Raw genomic sequence first — 13,106 nt, forward strand, 5'->3', positions numbered from 1 at the left:
CTGAATATGAGCAGATAATATTGCCCGAAACACTTCAGAATTCATCCTGCTGCTTTTGTCAGCAGTCACATCATCAATAAATACAAGAGAACCAGTTCCATTGGCAGCCATACATGCCCACGCCATGACACTACCACCACCATGCTTCACTGATGAGGTGGTATGCTTAGGATCATGAGCAGTTCCTTTCCTTCTCCATACTCTTCTCTTCCCATCACTCTGGTACAAGTTGATCTTGGTCTCATCTGTCCATAGGATGGTGTTCCTGAACTGTGAAGGCTTTTTTAGATGTCGTTTGGCAAACTCTAATTTGGCCTTCCTGTTTTTGAAGCTCACCAATGGTTTACATCTTGTGGTGAACCCTCTGTATTCACTCTGGTGAAGTCTTCTCTTGATTGTGACTTTGACACACATACACCTACCTCCTGGAGAGTGTTCTTGATCTGGCCAACTGTTGTGAAGGGTGTTTTCTTCACCAGGGAAAGAATTCTTCGGTCATCCACCACAGTTGTTTTCCGTGGTCTTCCGGGTCTTTTGGTGTTGCTGAACTCACCGGTGCGTTCCTTCTTTTTAAGAATGTTCCAAACAGTTGTTTTGGCCACGCCTAATATTTTTGCTATCTCTCTGATGGGTTTGTTTTGTTTTTTCAGCCTAATGATGGCTTGCTTCACTGATAGTGACAGCTCTTTGGATCTCATCTTGAGAGTTGACAGCAACAGATTCCAAATGCAAATAGCACACTTGAAATGAACTCTGGACCTTTTATCTGCTTATTGTAATTGGGATAATAAGGGAATAACACACACCTGGCCATAGAACAGCTGAGAAGCCAATTGTCCCATTACTTTTGGTCCCTTAACAAGTGGGAGGCACATATGCAAACTGTTGTAATTCCTACACCGTTCACCTGATTTGGATGTAAATACCTTCAAATTAAAGCTGACAGTCTGCAGTTAAAGCACATCTTGTTTGTTTCATTTCAAATCCATTGTGGTGGTGTATAGAGCCAAAAATGTTAGAATTGTGTTGATGTCCCAATATTTATGGACCTGACTGTATGTATGATTTAAGAGTAACACATTCATAACCCAGCCTGACTACACCCCCCTATTTAAATATAAAGATCCAGTTGGGCACAGTGGGTACTATGACAATTGTTCTGACAGAGCCGTAGATCACACAGGTCTTGTTTACCTGTTGTGTGCAGTAGTAGTTTATATCTATGTCATTATTCTACACGCAGGGCATTATTAGAAACTGATAATGATGGTGATAAGAATACGGAAATTTGAATCCATCTTCAAGAGACAGCTATAGAAAAAAATGTAAGAAGTTTCATTGAGTTACACTTAAAATGACACTTTCTGTGTTGTTGTAAACCAAAAGCCTCTTAACATGCAGGGTAAATAGATTATAATATAATAGCGAGGGATTACAGATCACAGCCTGGTGTCATATTAATCCCTCACACAGACTAGGACTTGTTCCTGACATAAGCATGGCTAGAATTCAGAAGAGCTCTGGCTATGTGACATATGGCAGCATTTTAAAGAATTCTGCAATGCAATTTCCTTCAATTTTCTTTTCAGATTTAATTTTTATTGTCTTATTTTTCATCCAGCATATATTATGTTATGGGTTTCTGTTTAAAGCAAGCAGTAATCTAAAGTGAAGGTAAGGAATCCAGAGCTTGATGGCTATGTATGTCCGTTTTCAGGCATCAGGCATCAATCTCATATCTATGGAGCACATGCCGATGCTGCCTGTTAAGGCTCATCTGGGGATAAACCTTGTCTGATCACAATTGTCTTTTTATTGGAGGTGTTTTGAGCACTTTACCCATCTCTGTAGAAATCTCTTAAAATATACATATAGATAAAATGCACCAACAAGGAGATGCCTGCATAAACCTGCAAAAAGTACCCCTGGAGCTTTTATACCCAGAGCAATTCAAAATTCTGACAGTTTCTGATGAGGTCACAAACTGGCCTCCCCTCTCTCACCTCCCTATCTGCCCATTACAGGCATAGGTGGCCTCACTGGTCAATAGGGTGGTGTTGGAGGTGGGACAGGTTGAGCCAGCTCTAATTCTTAGTCTTCATGTACACTGCAGCTGATAAACTCACGTTTGGGAGCTGTTCAGCGTTTTTTTTCAGCAGCCCCTGAACTCTCCCTAATGTTTTCCTATGTGTCCATGTACACTATGTCATTTACAGGCAGTTGAGTTTACAGTCATTTTTTTGAACACGCCAAACTTGCGTTCAGGAGTAGATTTTATCAGCGTTTCAAACGCCAAGTGCTTGTAAACATGGCTAACCACGTTTATAAGCATTTGGAACATTTTTTTAACTCTTCCATTTCTAGATGCTGTCCAGAGCCTTTTTTCATCATTAAAAATTCATGCAAAGTGTTTTCTCGGTACTCAAATGGACCTAGTGCACCATACTTTGAGGTTTTGCATGAAAGAAAGTATGTTAGACACTGCTGCAAGAATTTCTGCACAGAAATGAGCTGGAACACATCCAGCCATCACAAAAAAAAAAGACAGCTAATCTCAACAAATCCTGCTCTCTCTGCTTCTGCTCTCTCTATATCTCTCAAAATGTCTGAAATAATAAATTTTTTTACTGTTTTTCAGTGCATTCTGGGCATTTGGGAAGGTCTCCTGAGGTTATCTTTAAAAAACGCTTTCAAACGCAAACGCTCATAAGCGTGCATAAACGCGGTATGCAAACATGGCTAAACAGACATTTTTTAACCTACGTTTTCCAGCAGTCAGTTTCCGTCGTTCAAAAGTGTCCCGTGTACATGGGGCCTTACCCATAGGTCTTGGAATTTGCATATAAGGGTTCTCCAAGCTTTGTGGTGCCTGAAGGTGCCTGCACTTCATTCATGTAACTAGTTAAACAGGAAACTGGCAGATGAGTTTTTTGACAAGAAGCAAACAAATGCTTTTTGAAGTCTTTGATGGAAGCTGCTATTGTATGAATCACAATCTGCAAACTAGTTCTAGAGCGGTAACAAACTATTAAAGCTCCTAGATTGTAAGCTCCAAGGGGCAGGGCCCTCCTATCCCTCTTGTATTGAACTGTATTGTTGCTGTATTGTCTCCCGTTATATTGTACAGCGCAGAGCAAACTGTGGGCGCTATATAAATCCTGTATAATAATAATAATTAAAGGTTGGTGTCGCAGCCTTCTAGGTGTTGGGTGATGGCAGCTTTCACTAGGGGATTCTAATATAGGTGTTCAGCTTCCTGAAAAAGCCCTTTAAGGTGGGTTATTTGTAAAGAAGAGTTGCTCTGGGGTAAGAGAAGACAACAATGTAGAAATCACTTTTACAGTGTAAATTCATGCTTAGTGATCAGCACTGGAAGATGAGAAATTATTTTATTTAAATCTCCAGTTGTGTGTTTGAAGCTGCATGAGGTCTGGAGAACTTTCTACATTGCTTAGAGTTTGTTATGGAAGTTTCAAAATGGCTACACAGGCCAGTGACAGACTTGCCTTCTACACTTTAATGAGCTACTACCATTCCTAGTTCTCTGTTACCTTAAACTTTACCCAATGCTGCATTACTTAAGGTTCACCTTTCATGGGGAAATATGCAGGCTGCCATTGCTGACCTCTCCTTATGAATGTGCTGGTTATCAGGTTGTCATGCTGGTACTTTGCCTTTTTTGCTTTCTGAGAAATTCTGACTTATAACCAACTTTTTATTAACTGTATACTGGATCATTAATCAGAAATATTAACACTTAGCACTTTGCATTTGCAGGAGGAGAGCAATAGTAGCCTATATATTTTAACAGGTACACTCTAGTGGGTCATTTAGATCTACTACATTCTTTTTGCAGTGTAATCTGGACTGTAGCTGATAACTGCTGTGGACCTTCTTACTTTGTTGTTCCTGCATTATCCTTCTGCAGTGTGGACATGGTTTAACTGAATATTTATTAATGCAGAAGTGCAGCAGCCATTTTTAAGGAGACTATCTTGTAATACTCGTCTATGGAGTGTCTCCAGCACAGGGGATAGCCATGTTACCTGGGTCAAGAGGATGGCGATTGGCTGATGCATCCGAACTAATGGGAGTGAACTGGGCTCATGGAGAAAGAAAGTTCTGTTGTGGCACCAACCTGGAGAATACAGGAAGGAAGCCACTGTGAGGACCATGTGCTGAGTAGCTGAGAGAGTTCACCACAAGGTTGCAGTGAAGGGAAACAGTGGTGTGTGTCTAGAGTTTGCTAGATCTGTCGGACGCTATGCTACCCAGGAGAAGAGGGCTGATATGAGACTGCTGCTGTCATCATACTCTGTGCAATGCTACATGTGAGAAAATGGTTCTGGAAGCAAGCAGGTGTGTGGGAAAGAGACTGAGCTGCTACTACATCTGCTGGATAAAAAGATCCCTGCTCTAATTGACCACAATTGGGTAAGAACTCAAAGAAGCAATGAGCCTGAGAACCTTCTTCCTGGGAGGGTGTGATTTGGATGCCTAGTGAGAGCACCCTAACCACTTGAAAGTAAGGAAAAGAGGGACTGTCTCAGCAGGATTGAAAGAGAGAGATCATCAGTAACTTATAGTTAATCTGTTGTCTTCTGGGAACTGTTGTGCTTTCTTCAAGGGCCCCAACTTTGCCAGCCAACTTTTTTCTTTATCAATCACTGGCCAGTGGGATAAAACTGGAACTTAAAGGTTAAGTTCACTGTTCATAACATGTTACACCCATAATCAGGGTGTAACATATTACGAATGGACCGGCCCCCACTCCTCCCCATTGTGACAGCTAGCGAGGGATCTTCTCCTCCCTGCTGTCACAATTTAAAATAAAATTTGACTGTGCGGGTCTCCACCAGTCCGGCCAAGTCATTCATGCACGATGTTCTGTGAATGAATGAACTACAGGTCCCGACAGCCTTTGCGGATGTGGGCTTGTAGTTCTCAATGAACTTCCACAGCGCTGTGGAATGTCATGGTAGTTCATTGATTCTTCTTGTCAGTATATCTGCTTGCTCGTACATCCCGTACAGGCAAGCAGATATACTAAGAGGTCTGCAGGAGACCTGCATGGCAGCAGTGATCTGCTGATCGCTGGTAAAATACTTTATAGGCTCCAGAAGCAAAAATAATAAATGCACATTTTTTTATATGCAAAAAAAGTGCATTTAATATTTTTTTTAAAAAGGTGAGTTTATCCTTAAAAGCAGAGGTCTCCAAACTTTCTAAACAAAGGGCCAGGTTACTGTCCTTCTGACTTTAGAGGGGCTGGATTGTGACCAGTGGGAGTAAACAATGCCCCATCTTTGGTATTAGAGGGAGAAATAGTGGGTGTCAATGGGCAGAATAATGCCCCATTGTTGGTGTCAGTGAAAAAAATTATTTTCCATCATTGGTGTCAATGGGAGGAATAGTGCCCCATTGTTGGTGTCAGTGAAAGGAATTATGTCCCAATGGTGTCAGTGGAAGGAATAGTGCCCCATTGTTGGGGTCAGTGAAAGGAATTATGTCCCATTGTTGGTGTTGGTGGGAGGAATAGTGCCCCATGGTTGGTGTCATTGAAAAGAATTATGTCCCATAGTTGGTGTCAGTGGAAGGCATAGTGCCCCACTGTTGATGTCAGTGAAAGAAATGATTTCCCATCATTGGTGTCAGCGAAAGGAATAGTGCCCCATTGTTGGTGTCAGTGAAATGAATTATGTCCCATTGTTGGTGTCAGTGGAAGGCATAGTGCCCCATTGTTGGTGTCAGTGGAAAGAATAGTGCCCTATTGTTGGTGTCAATTTCAGGAATAATGCCTCAACGGCCAGATAAAGGGCCACATCTGGACCCTGGACCGCAGTTTGGAGACTACTGCTTTAAAGTTATAGAAAGTTAGAACTGTCTTTATATACTGTTGCTAGGTAAATACTGTTTGGGTCTATTACTGTTAGCCAGAGTACTACGTGTGCTTAATCGTCATCTTCAGGTGTGCAGAGAAATCACAAAACAATATAGCAGCTATATACTGTATAGCAATAGAGTAGCATTAGGCAACTGCATTGTCATGAGTCAACGTGCGTCTCTATTGTGTGTTGACATGTTTTGATTCACATTGACATGCATTGACACGAATTTTCAATGTGTTTTTGAATTTAGCTTGGATAGGGGTAGGGAAATAATACCTCCATTTTTGTTGAAAAAAAAAACCAATCCCCTCTGGGTGATCAATGTACACTGCAAGGATTTTACCTTTGTAGCAGGTCCCTACTTGTTTCTTTTCTGAAGAAACAGCCAATGTCGTTTGGATTCTGAATGGGAGGGACTGGTTCTTTATAATCATCTGGTGCACTCTCAGTGTCCTAATGAGAAAAGCTGCAGTGTCTGCTTCCCTTAAGATGTATTTAACCCTTAGGGAGTATCTCACCAAAAATGAAACTTCTGTTGCAGAGCATGCCCAAAATCTGAGTGGTATCTTAGTGGAGACTCCTGGAAAAATCAGTGATCCATACACACAATCAGGAAATTACATTTGTGGAGGTGAAAAAAGCAGAAAAAAAAGTATATGCAGAAAAAAAAAACATTTGTATTTTTCAAAACGCACTGCAAAGAGATGAGAACAGTTTTGCTTTTTAATACGGAAGTTGGATGTGTGTCAGCATGTTGCCATGTAGTGCAGTTAACTCATCAAAGGAAATGGGCCATAAATGTCCAGGAGGACTTCACTCAGACCTGTATACTGGTGCAAGGCCAGCACACCCTTACTTCCTCTGCTTGCACGCTTATGTCCAGCTGTCAGTTTTCTAGCCAACTTCAGCAGCTGATTAGGGCCAATCTTCCACTCCTGCTTTAAAGTGTGTATAAACTCAGCGACAATTAACATCTCTTATTTGGTCCCTTTACGTCTGTTAAATGTTACCACTGAAAGTGTTTTGTTATATCTGTTTGGTAAATGCAAAAATGCCAGCTGATCTTGGCAAAAACGTTGTCAGTTGATTATTTCCTGCATTGACTGTTCTTAGCTACATTGGTGTCCGTTTATGAACCAGCGGTAATAGATCGCTGCTCAGTTCTCCAGCATTCTCGGAGAACACAGTTCTCCTGTGAATGCAGTTTATGAAGCAGTTCTCCGAACGAAGGGAGAACGGTCTCCAAACGCTGGAGAACGGTCTACAAACTCTGGAAAACGGCTGATTTTACTATAATCTCGTGAGATTACAGTAAAAGATCAGTTTACTAAGCAGAGGTAAATTATCTCTGCTAAGTTTGCGGTCCCTCTGATTCTCCAGCTCTGGGCTGGAGAATCTGGATGGAGAACACAGATCTCCAGTGAAGGGCTGACATGATCTCCTGAGTGTCATAAACTGTGAATGACCAGAGAATAGCTGAGATCCGTTGAATCGCAGCTATTCTCTGTGTCATAAACGGACACCATTGTTCTCATCCTTTTCTCTGAGGTCTACAGAACCACACCCACTATGGTGTCCTTTTATGAAACAGAGATCAGCGGTGATCCTAAGGATCGTTGCTGATCTCAGATCATTAGTGGATTAGGAAACAAGAGATGATCAGCAGAGAACATGTTCTCCACTAATCATCTCAGCACACAGGTGGCCAGTGTATGAAGGAGCGATGTCAGCCCTTCACTGGCGATCTGTGTTCTCCCACCAGCCCAGAGGTGGAGAATCGGGGGAACCTCAAACGAAGCAGTGGTAATTTACAGCTGCTTAGTAAACAGTGTTTGACTGATCTCTTACTGTAATCTCACGAGATTACAGTAACAGCAGCCTTTTCTAGCGTTCAAAGCATTTGTAGATCGCTTCTCTCCTCATTCGGAGAAGTGATCTACACCACTTCATAAAAAGGCATTCAGAGAACTGTCTCCTCTGAGAATGCCGGAGAACCAAGCAGTGGTCATTTACCGCTGCATGATAAAAGGGCACCACAGTTATAGAGAAGAGTAGAGAAGGAAGCTCTGTCTTCCTGTCCTGTTTATGTTTTCCTAATACAACAGGGTGAACTTGCTGTCACCCAATAACAGACAGTGTGTTACAGGTAGGATTATCAGGGGAAAATAATAATAATAATAATAAAAAAAAAAACCTGGCAAACGAAAATGAATACAACCTCCACATCTAATGACTTGTAAGCTGCAAAATATTATTTTCTGTTTTTGCTTTAGATACACTTTAAAGACAGCGATAGAAGTATGTGACAGTGAACATACCGTGTCAGTCTGTACATTCTGCTACACAGTCGTAGCACCTGTCACTAGAGATTGCAGTCTTGTTCTGTGATCTTATCATGACAGAAGCTGTGGCAAAGCTGTAGAGTGAAAGATATGTTTGTTTTGGTTTTAATTAACATTCTTTCTATTTAACCCTGGTTATTGTTAATTAGCCCTAATGAATGCTTTATCTCCCATTCTCTATTTACAGTCATGTGAAAAAAATATGTACATCCCTTAGGAAATTGTTGAATAGGCAGACAGTAGATCTTTATTTAAACATTGCCTTCAGATACGGGAATACAATTGAAAATATGCCATTTAATCACAATGACAATAGATGTATTTTTGTACGATGAAAAAATGAAATACACTCTTGGCCTCAGAAGCTGGTTTTGCTCCCTTTAGCAGAAATAATTTGTTTTGTGGGTTTTATATAACTGCCCACCAGTCTCTAACACCAACTTGGTGACATGACCACTTTTCAGTGCAAAATACTTTCAGGTGCAAAACGTTTGAGGGTTTCTTGAATAAACTCCCAGTTTCTATCCCCAAGCCACCAACATTTTAATGGGATTCAAATCACAATTTTGACTAGACCAGTCAATAAACCTTCTTTGATTTTTTCAGAATAATTTCTTAGGCTAGTGGCTTTGTTTGTGTGCTTCAGATTATGTTCCATTTCTGTTTTGACTTTAATTTTTAGACAGATAACCTGATGTTCTTGTCAAGCACACTTTGATATGATGTAGAATTCATAGCTGACTTGATGATTGCAAGCTGCCCAGTTCATGAAGCAACAAAGAAACCCCCAAACCGTAATATTTCTGCCACTATGCTTTAGAAGTTGGTATGAGGTTTTCAGCAATGCTGTCGTTATTTTGATCAAAACAGGTCTACTGTACTGTGGCTAAATGACTAACTCTGATTCATCAGTTCACATCACATTGTCCTAGAAGGCCTAGCCTTTGCCCGTACAAATAGAAAACTGTAGTCTTGCTCTTTTTTTGGACAACAAAGGCTTTTTTCTGGCACACCTCCTATGAAGGTTCAATTAGTGCAATCTCTTTCTGATTGTAGATGCATGTAATTTTGTCACCCACTGTTGCAAGAGTTAATTGCAGATCCTGTGATAAGATTTTGAGGTTTTTGAAAACTTTAAAGTGGAACCTTACCTGTAAAAAATTGATAACAACGAATGTTCTTTAACAAAGGAACATACATTTCACATTAATAATTATGCAAATGAATGTGTGCTGTAAATTGCCTCCAGCTTTGGTCCTGTTTCATCTTGCTGGAGCCGCCATTTTATGTAGCCCAGAGCAGTAATTTCCTTATTGGAATATCTTCCCCTTTCCTTGATCTAAAAAACTATATGTTGCTTTCTATAATTAAAATATTTACATTTCCAGCCTTGATTGTATGTATTAGCAAAGTTAGAGTGGAAGGCTGATTGAAGCTCTACAGTGCTGAAGTTCACAGGCTGATCATGAGGGAGAAAAAAGAAAATATCATAGAAAAAAAACATAAGACACTATCCTTGCAAGTTTAACAGAGTTTGTCCTTTCACCTCCCCAACCTGCGTTCCCTCAGCACAGTCAGTCGTTCTTGTTGCTTTCTTTCTCTTTCAGCAACAGCAATAGAGAGCAACTGAGCATGTGCAGAGCAAGGTGGGCATTACTGGATTTTAAACAGTGTAGGCACGTATTTGTAATAAATTACATAGCTATATTTGCAAAAGGGGCCAGCCTGCAGTGATGTATCAGGATATAATTTCCTGCCTGAAGTTCCACTTTAAGCATAATATTCCATCTTTTGGGCTATATGTGCTGAGCTGGTCAGTTCAAAACAAATTAGCATTCGCTAGAAATAAATGCCACTTGTAGATTATTTTCCTTACCGCAAAATTGATTTCAAATTATTTGACAATGTTTTTAAATTCCTTCCCAGACTTACCAGCTTCCCCAACCTTCTTTCTGAGGGCCTTACAAGGCTTGTTTGACTGCAGCATGATGACATTACATGTGTCAATAGCAAAGAAAACATCAGACCCTAGATATCTGATGTTTAAACAAGACAGGTTCAATCTGCATACTCCCTAAGGAGGATCTAATAGCTGGCACCTTATCTGTAAAAAAAAAATTGTTACTTTTCTCCAACCCAATGCCACATGTTAAAGGGATGTTAACCTTTGTTCCATTTTAAAACAAGAATCCAGCAGCAGTGGGGCTTCTAGTTACAAAATCACTGGTCTCATACTTATGATTGTTAAACACTCTGATTGCTTCCCAATATCACATGAATATAGTGATCACATGAATTTTGTTTACAAGCAACCTCACTGAGATGTCATAGCTCCTCACAAAAAGCAAGGTAGATTGTCAGTTGTCTGTGGCTAAGAGAAAGACAGCCAGAGAAAAAAGTATTAATTAGACAAAGTTTTTAATAAATATAATATATAATAAACTGTCTAGTGTAAATAACATCATTTAAAGCAGTATTAAACCCAAAATCAAACTTCTATTATATTGCAGCTTAACCTTAAACCCTGCTGGGCCTTTTTCCTACAACAGGCTGGACAGGAGTACTATCATCCTGGGTGGACATTATTTGACGTCTTCCAGGTGTGCGCCACCTGTGCAGTCTAACAACCGCGCTGCGACTATATCTGTCACCAGCTATGTCCACTATACACAGCGATAGATTATAATATGGAACCGGTCCTGGTACCATGTTATCGCTATGAGAGTTGTACACAATGAATGACTTTCATTCATAGCCATTCACTGTGTACTGTTGTGATGATCTCTGTGATTGGTCACGGTGATCACATGGTACAGATAGGGCCAATCAAAGTGCACCTGTACCATGTAATAGATGTGACCAATCACAGCTATCACAATAGTACACACTGGCAAGGAATGGATGCCATTCATAAAAATGATTGATTATAACAGTAGACATCACTGCTACAAATAATCAAATAATCATACTGTAAAAAGAAAATCCTGATCATCTCCCCAGTGTAGTACAGTGTCACTATGGTAACACAGCACTGCTCTGATCACAATATGTGAAAAAAATTGATACAATTTTTTTTTTTAATTTAATTTTTTTTTCTCAATTTAATTTTCATTCTTACATACTGTCACTAGTCAATAACCCTGATCACTGCCACACATTCATATGATGGATCTGTACTGCTCTGGTGACAGTATGTAAAAAACATTGTGAAAAAAACACATTTAAAAAATAAATTTCCACAATTTTCCAAAAAATAGTGACAAAAACTTACAATTTCAAAAAACACATCATGCCCCTTACTAAATACCTTGGACTGTCTCCAAAAAGGGGTCATTTTGGGGATACTTGTACTGTCCTGGCATTTTAGAGCCTCAAGAAATGAGAAAGGCTATTAGTACATCAGGACTGATCAATTTCAAATATATTTTCTATAATATGTAGACTCTATAACTTTCACACAGACTAATATACGCTGATTTGGGTTATTTTTACCAAAGAAATGTATCAGAATACATTTTGGCCTAAACTTATGATTAGAAGAAGATTATGTATTTGCAAAATTTTATAACAGAAACTAAGAAAAATTTGTTTTTAAAAATGTTCATTTTTTTATATAGCAAACAGTAAAAAAACAGTGGTGCTTAAATACTACCAAATGAAAGCTCTATCTTTCTCAAAAAATTATATAATTTTCATTTGGGTGCAGTGTTGCATGACTGAGTAATTGTCATTCAAAGTGTGACAGCACTAAAATCTGTAAAGTGCCCCGTGCAGGAAGGGGATAAATGTCATGGACACTTTGGCTTTCTTTTTTGATGCTTTCTTTTATTTTTATATGGTGATCTGGCTAGTAAGTCTATTGTTTGGCAACAGAACAAGCTCTCTTGCTGCTAAAATGTATAAATAAGTGAGCGCTTACAATAATAATATATTGTTAAAATGACAGCAGCTGTACACCAAAGGCACCATATAAGACCTCCAAATGAACAATATAAAAGAGGGTGCAGCGCTAGTAAAATCAATAAATAAAATCACATATATATAAAATCACATATATATAAATGGATAAATATAATAAAGTGACACTGTGCAATAATATATTTATGCCACTAGAATATGTGGCTAATATCGTGAGAGAAAAGCACTATGTCAAACGGAGATAAGTCCAAGGTGAAAGTGTGAACGAGATCTCGAATGATCTTCTGACGTCCAATGACACAATTTGTGGATGAGGTGAGAGAATTTAGGATATAGATTGCGCACTCACCAGATACGCAACCTTTATGCGCATTTGTGTAATATAACAAGGACATCAGAAATCTTCACACAGGTCTGGTCACGCATCCCTCACTGCCTCATGATTTGCACTCAGCGTTCCCATTTAAAGATGACCACTCTGTGGATGTAGTCAGCTCCCTCAGGAGCTCAACAAAACAGAGGAGGCCAGTAGTGCAATATGTCATTCTCGTTCACACTTTCACCTTGGACTTATCTCCGTTTGACATAGTGCTTTTCTCTCACGATATTAGCCACATATTCTAGTGGCATATATATATTATTGCACAGTGTCACTTTATTATATTTATCCATTTATATATATGTGATTTTTTTATATATGTGGTTTTATTTATTGATTTTACTAGCGCTGCACCCTCTTTTATAAAGCTCTCTTGCTGGTGTAGCAAACACAGGGATGAGACAAACCATTTACTACTGACTACTGATAAGCAGCTTTTATTTATTTAGGTTTTTTTTTTTTTTTACATTCTTTATTTACAAAACATATTTTCAATTATTTTTAAGTAGTCAATAAAAAAAACAAACAGAAGGTTACATATTGAAGGAGAAAACAAGTATAACAAAAATAGCACTGCAG

This window comes from Staurois parvus, unplaced genomic scaffold (genome assembly GCF_062004578.1).
Source record: "Staurois parvus isolate SC_StPar_1 unplaced genomic scaffold, SC_StPar_1.0 ptg000117l, whole genome shotgun sequence".
Classification (NCBI taxonomy): domain Eukaryota; kingdom Metazoa; phylum Chordata; class Amphibia; order Anura; family Ranidae; genus Staurois; species Staurois parvus.